This window comes from Gekko japonicus, unplaced genomic scaffold (assembly GCF_001447785.1).
Source record: "Gekko japonicus isolate JY-2015 unplaced genomic scaffold, Gekko_japonicus_V1.1 scaffold265, whole genome shotgun sequence".
Taxonomy (NCBI): domain Eukaryota; kingdom Metazoa; phylum Chordata; class Lepidosauria; order Squamata; family Gekkonidae; genus Gekko; species Gekko japonicus.
In genome coordinates, this window is record NW_015176459.1 from 218,121 (window position 1) to 224,859 (window position 6,739).

The following is a 6,739-nucleotide window of genomic DNA, read 5'->3' on the forward strand; positions in this document are numbered from 1 at the left end:
TGCCATGTGGAGGGGGCACTTTGGTAACATAAATAACCAGGGAAGGATGATGAGGAAATGACACTTTAGAGTGACATTTCTCCATCAGATTGTAAAACGGCAACTTTTGAGAGTGAGTTAAGGCCAAGCCAAATATTCTGTCTGCTTCTTCTAGACATCCCTGGAAGATAACAGAGCAGCCATAAATTGGCATTGTCTAAAGCTCCATTATCTCCCAGTGATGTCTAATTGAAGCAGACAAAAAGACATGATACCATTGCATTCAGTTTCCTCCCTCCCGATTTCTGCATACGATTCGCTGCCTTGTCTGGCCAGATGAGGACCTTGGGGTGGGGGAGTATTTTGTTGAAGGTCATCCAGACGCTGTTGTAAAATCTTAATGGAATATTGGGCTTCCTCTTGTTTTGATGCATTTGTTTAATACATAAACAAGCATGCCATCTGTCATAAAGATGATAAAGTAAGGCTAGAACATTTTGTCCTAGCTGGAAAATGCTACTTTTGGCTCCAAGCAAGCATTTGTTTGCTTTGTAATCACAGATGTCTGAGATGCAAAACACCAAACAGGCAAAATACTCCCATTTAATCATAGATGGTGTTGCTCCCATCACCTTCTGAGCAACATCATCTATGTCTTTTCTCAAACCTGGAAGGCTGTGGCTTTGAGGGTGCGATCCTTTCTGATGCCACTTTCTTGGATATGATCTTTTCATTTTCAGAGTTGAAAAGCCAGTTATGGAAGTCTTGCTCTTCAATCTTATTATCTATTTTTATCTGATTTATGTCGTGTATTGATATATTGCCTCTGTAGAATTATTTGAGATTGTGTCCAATAATATAAGTACACATACCATTGAATAAAATGTGATAAGACAGACCACAAATGAAATATAAAGTGACAAGGCAGCAATCAGCATTTTTTTAAAAAAACAACTACTTCCAAAAAAAACCCTTTAAAAGAGTCAGCAGCTCAAGGGTCAAAGTGAAGCCAAATCCAAAAATCTAAAATACTGAATTCAGATCCAGTGGTGGACTAACCACTCCAATAATCGAAACTTCATAAATCCCAGCTTAGCTCTATAAGGCTGCGATCATATGCACAATTAGACCCGACATAGATGCGAATGCCAGGCGCAATTTAAAGGACACGGTCAGACAACAACATCTGGGAAGCCATTGGCAACCCATTCTGCTCCATCGCAGAAGTGGAGTTAAAAGACATCGGCGGAAATCCGGTAGTTAACAGGTTGTGATGGGCTACGGACGGACTTTCCCATGTCTGATCACTCCAGCGTACTCTCATGGCATCGGGATGGTCTGATCAGGCCATCCCGACTCTGTGCCGTTGTCCCCCCCCCCCTTCGCAGTATGCACATCATTGCAGACTCCATAGGGAGCCCTCGGTGTGGAGGTGCAATTCATCGATTCCTTGATTAAGCACATGGGGGGAAACTAGCACAAAACCCCCACAACTCACCCGCAGTTGCATCTGATCACGCACTGATGGACTGCGCCCACAGCTTCAAAGGGAAGTGTGATCGTGCAACTGCGGGTCAAATTCCTCCAAAGGCTATAACCTCACTCCCCCCCCCCATTTTTTCTGGCACTTTTGACCGCAACCTAAGAGAGCCAGCATGGTGTAGTGGTTAGAGGGACAAACTAGTTTCTGGAAATTCCTACCTCCAAGGAATACCAGGATCATGATGCAGAGGCAGGCAACGGCAGACCATCTCTGAAACATCTCTTGCCATCACTTGTCTCATGCTTCAAGTGCTGGAATTAGGGTCACAGAAACCTGGGTTCAAATCCCCTCTGGCACTGGGTAACCTGGGGCCAGCCTCCCATACTCAGCCTAACCTACCTCACAAGGTAGCTGCGTGGATAGAAAGGGGGAAGGAGAACAATCAACGCCATCTTGAAGTTCTTGGAGCAAGGGGGGCATAAAAATGCGCTAGATACATAGATAGACTTTGGGGACCAGCTTTTTTTCATAGCATAGGGGTGGGAGAAGGTTGTAAAAGTGGTTTGGGTTGCAAATTCATAATATTCTGCCCCCCAGCAGTAGGTATTCAGAGGTACATTGTCTCTAAATGTGCAGGTTCCATTAGCTATCATAGCTAGTAACCTAAGTCAGTGGTCATCACAGCATCCTTGAGGCAGTGAGTTCCATAAGTTAATTACGTGTTGTGTGATGAAGTATGGCCCCATTCACATGGAGGATTTGCCGCGCTAAAGGCATGAATGTCAGGTGGATTTTCAGGGTGTGATCACACCGCAACATCTGGGAAGCATAGCGCACCTGTGGTGTCGCGCCGAAGATGCACAGCTTTGTCTGTCTGTCCCAGTGAGGACCCAAAGTCACTTAAAATATCATTTCCCCCTTCTCCTTTGTTACTACATTTTAACTGTGCCCTTCCTCCAAAGAGCTCAGGACAGTGTACCTGTTCTCCTCTCATCCATTTTATCCTCCTCGCAAGAAACCTTGTGAGGAAGGTTAGCCTGGGAGAGTGTGGCTGGCAAAAGGTCACCCAACATTGTCTTCTACAGCAGAGAGGGGATTCAAACTTGGGATCCCCAGATCCTTGCCTGACACACTAACCAAGACACCACACTGGCTCCATAAAGTTTATAACTGTAAAAAGTGTGTAACTATATAATTTATAATCCTGTATCATGTCCTCCCATCATTGTCTTTTTAAATAACCTGAAAAGCCACAACATTTTTCCTGGAATGGAAGGTGCTCCATTCCATTGATCCTTTTGATTGTTATTTTCTTCACCTTTTTCCAGCTGTAAGATATCCTTTTTGTGAAGAGACTGGATTTATACCCTTCACTACCCAAAGGAGTCTCAGGGCATCTTACAATCCCTTTCCTTTCCCCTCCTCACAACAGACACCCTGTGAGGTAGGTGGGGCTGAGAGAGAGCTCTCTCAAGAACTGACCTTGAGATAACAGCTCTGAGAGAACTTCTGATGACCCAAGGTCACACCAGCTGCTGCAAGTGGAGGAGTGGGGAATCAAACCCAGTTCTCCTAGATTAGAGTCCATACTCTTAACCACTACACCAAACTGGCGCTCCCAGCCAGGTGATCAGAACTGATTCACTCTGTAGTCCAAAAATCCAGTTTTATTATGCTGCCTTTATCCAATAAAGGAGCAGAAGCCTGTGACAATTTCCAAAAGGATATAGAAATCCTACCTGTATATCAAGGCTTGTTACAAAATTATTTGCAGCATAAGTATTTTGCCAGTGATATGTGATTTTTTTTAAAAAAAATGCTGTCATCACATTCCATTAAACCATTAAAGAGATTTTTAAACATCTTTGAGGACTTTAAAAACACTCATTTATGTTTCATTCAGAGTTAACAAACCTGCAATGCAATTCCTTGTGGAGTTTTAATGTGCACAAAACCGTGTGGAGTGCACCACCATATGCTCTTAATGGGCCAATTCCAGAAAGGTGCCGAGAGCAGTCAACAGCTTACTGTTAAATGTAGCTGTGCAGGGCTGTGTTCTGCTGCTGCAAGGGTGGAGGGGGGGAACATGAATTTTCAATTTTCAAAGACCGCAGCCTAGCCAAAGTGAATCATTTCTTTATTTTCCAGGGGAGAGAACTACACACATGTTTAAACTTTCCCATTGAAATCTGTAGGTCTTAAAAAGTCATGAACTTTAGCTGGATCATTCCTAATATTATGTCTGCTTAGGTCCACGTATGGTAAGATACTGGATGATCTGTGATTGGATCTGCAGCATGGGTTGTCTTTTTTAAAATTATTGGCAGCAGAAGACCTGAATTTCAGATTGGAACTCCAGGAGATAGGAGAAATTAACCCTAGGGATGTGCACTTGGAAACAAAACTGATATTTTTCAGATCTGGATATCAGGAAACTGAAAAATATCAGTATTCCTGGTTATCCAGGTTCCAAATCTGGGTGTTTTTCAGCATTCCAATATTAATTGGCAACAGTATTCCCTATGTGGAATCCAGGGGCTCTTTTTTGAGAAAATTGCACCAAAATTACAGCAGAACTGCTGGTGTATGATCTTTGTTGTTGTTGTTCAGTTGCACAGTCAAGTACGGCTCTTCACAACCCAGTGGACCACATCATTCCAGGCCCTCCTGTCTTCCGCTGTACTCTGAAGTTTGCTCAATTTCATGTTCATTGTATCAGTAACACTGTCTAACCATCTCATCCTTTGTTGTTGCCTTCTTCTGTTACCTTCAATCATTCCCAGCATCACAATCTTTTCCAGTGAGTGCTCCCTTCTCATTTGGTGGCCAAATATTTGAGCTTCAGCTTCAGTATCTGTCCTTTCAGGGAACAGTCAGGTTTGATTTCCTTTAGGATTGACTGATTTGATCTTGCAGTCCAAGAGACTTCCAAGAGTCTTCTCCAGCACCATAATTTAAAAGCATCTATTCTTTGGTGCTCGACTGAATAATCCCAAAGTTTCAAGTGAATTAAATCAGTAGGCCCAATTCTGTGGACCCTGAACAAGATGCTCCCAGCCATCCTCCATTATTTCCTATGGCAGGGGGGGGACTCCATGCTTTCTCCAGGGCAAAGAACAGCCAAAGGTACAAGAGCAAGCAAAGCAACCCCTAGCCAAAAGCATCTCAAAGCAGACAGAACCAATAATCCCAAAGAACCATTGCAGAACCAAGGTATCCCAGCAGAAGTACAGGACAAGGTGGCAAGCCTAACACAATGACTGTAAAATACTAGAATCCAAGCCAACATCAAACTAGAGGATCCCCCAAATCAGAAAGAATAGGAACAGTTACAAGCTCAACAAATGTAAAGTCAGAGAATCCAACCCAATGTGCAACCTGAGAATCCAAGGCAATGTCAAAATACAGAATCTACCACAAATGACAAACCCAACAGAAACCAACTCGCACAAAGAACACAAGGTTGCTAGACCCATAGAACTGATTTCAAAGCCCAGAATATAAACCAAATCAAACTGGCAAGCTGAAGCCAAGCCCTGGAACGACAGAGAGAGACAGTGACATTCAAGAAAATAACAGTGTTGGGAGCCTTAAAATGCTGGATCCCTATATTTCTGGTTACTTCTGAATATTTCTGGAATTTTTTGGGACCCATTTCCCATCCAGAGACCCAAATAGATCCAGGAAATGTCAATAAAATATTTTTCAGATATATATTCAGACTGGATATATCTGAATGCGTATGCCTAAGTAACTATTCTCCCTGTACTGTTTTCCCAACCTCATAAAGACCCTTGGAGCTGCCTGTGGAGGTTGTGGAAATGGCACAGGGTCAAAGTTTTAATCTGCTTCCATATGAGGACTATCTCCTGTTGTGCTCTTATTGCTGCCGTGAATGTAGAGGCATTTGCAGTAGCAATGAGGTAGTCCATGAGGAGTGTATTCTCCATGGTATGCCTTTGTGCCTGCTGTTGCACCCCCCAAATGTTTGTGGTGGGCTTTTTAAAAAAATGGTGGTAGGTATATTGCTGTAGTATTCTTTTAAATTTTATATTTTTTGCTATGATTTGAGTTCTCTGCTTTTTGCTGTTAGTTTTGTACATCTGTTTTATTCATTTACTAGTAAAGAAAGCCCGTCGTGGCGGTAGACGACGGGCCCTAGATAGGAAGGGAGGAATGGAGAAGAGGAGGTCGAGAGAGAGAGAGACAGAGTTAGAGAGGGGGGAAAGAGAAAAGGGGTGGAGGGAACCTTTACCTTTACCTTTTTATATTGCTGTCATATTCTTATAAATTTTATATTTTTGGTTATGATTTGAGTTTTCTGCTTTTTACTGTTTTGTACATCTGTTTTATTCATTTATTATACATACCCTGATTTTCCCCCTCAATGAGATTGAAAGCAGCATACAACATTGTTCCCTCCTCCACTTTACCCTCACAACATCAGCTCTGTTGCTGCACTGATAGGGAAGTTGGACTGATAGTGTTTGACTCAAAGTCACCCATTCAAACTAGGGCCTCCCAGAACCTAGTCTGAGACTCCACCGACTACAATGTCCTGGCTCTCAATTTGTTTGCTTTGTGTGCAAGTGTTATACAGTTTTATAGGTGATTTATATCATGTTAATATGTACAGTTCCAGAGGGGTACCTCTGTTAGTCTTTTGCAGCCAAAATAACAGTCTTTCTGGCACCTTAAGGACTAACAAATTGATTGAGAGCCAGTGTAGTGCAGTGGTTAAGAGTGTCAGACTAGGATCTGGGAGACCTAAGTTTGAATCCCCACTCACATTCCCAAGGCCACTGGGTGTCCTTGGGGCAGACACACTGGCTCAGCCTAACCTACCTCACAGGGTTGTTGTGAGGGTAAAATGGAGGAGCGGAGAATGATGTGAGCTGCTTTGGGTTCCCTTTGGGAAGAAAGGAGGGGTACAAAATAAATAAATAAATTGTGGAAGAATCTTGAGTTGGTTTAGATGCATCTGACAAAGTGAGCTCTGACTCACAAAATCCTTTGCCAAAATAACTTTATTAGCCTTTAAGGTGCCCCTTTATCTCCACTATTTCCTCTTTCCTTTCATTGAAAGCTCCCATAATCTGTCCCTTTTTCCTGCTTTCTTTTATTCCTTCCACTCCCCAGCTAACCTACCTTTTTCTGCCACTCCGCCTTCAACTTTCCTACCTTCCGTCTACCTGACAGCATTGTTGGGGAAACTATGGATCAGTTGAACAGTGCCAGCCACAAGGATTTGTGAGGGGAGGCACCTCATTTCCCCCC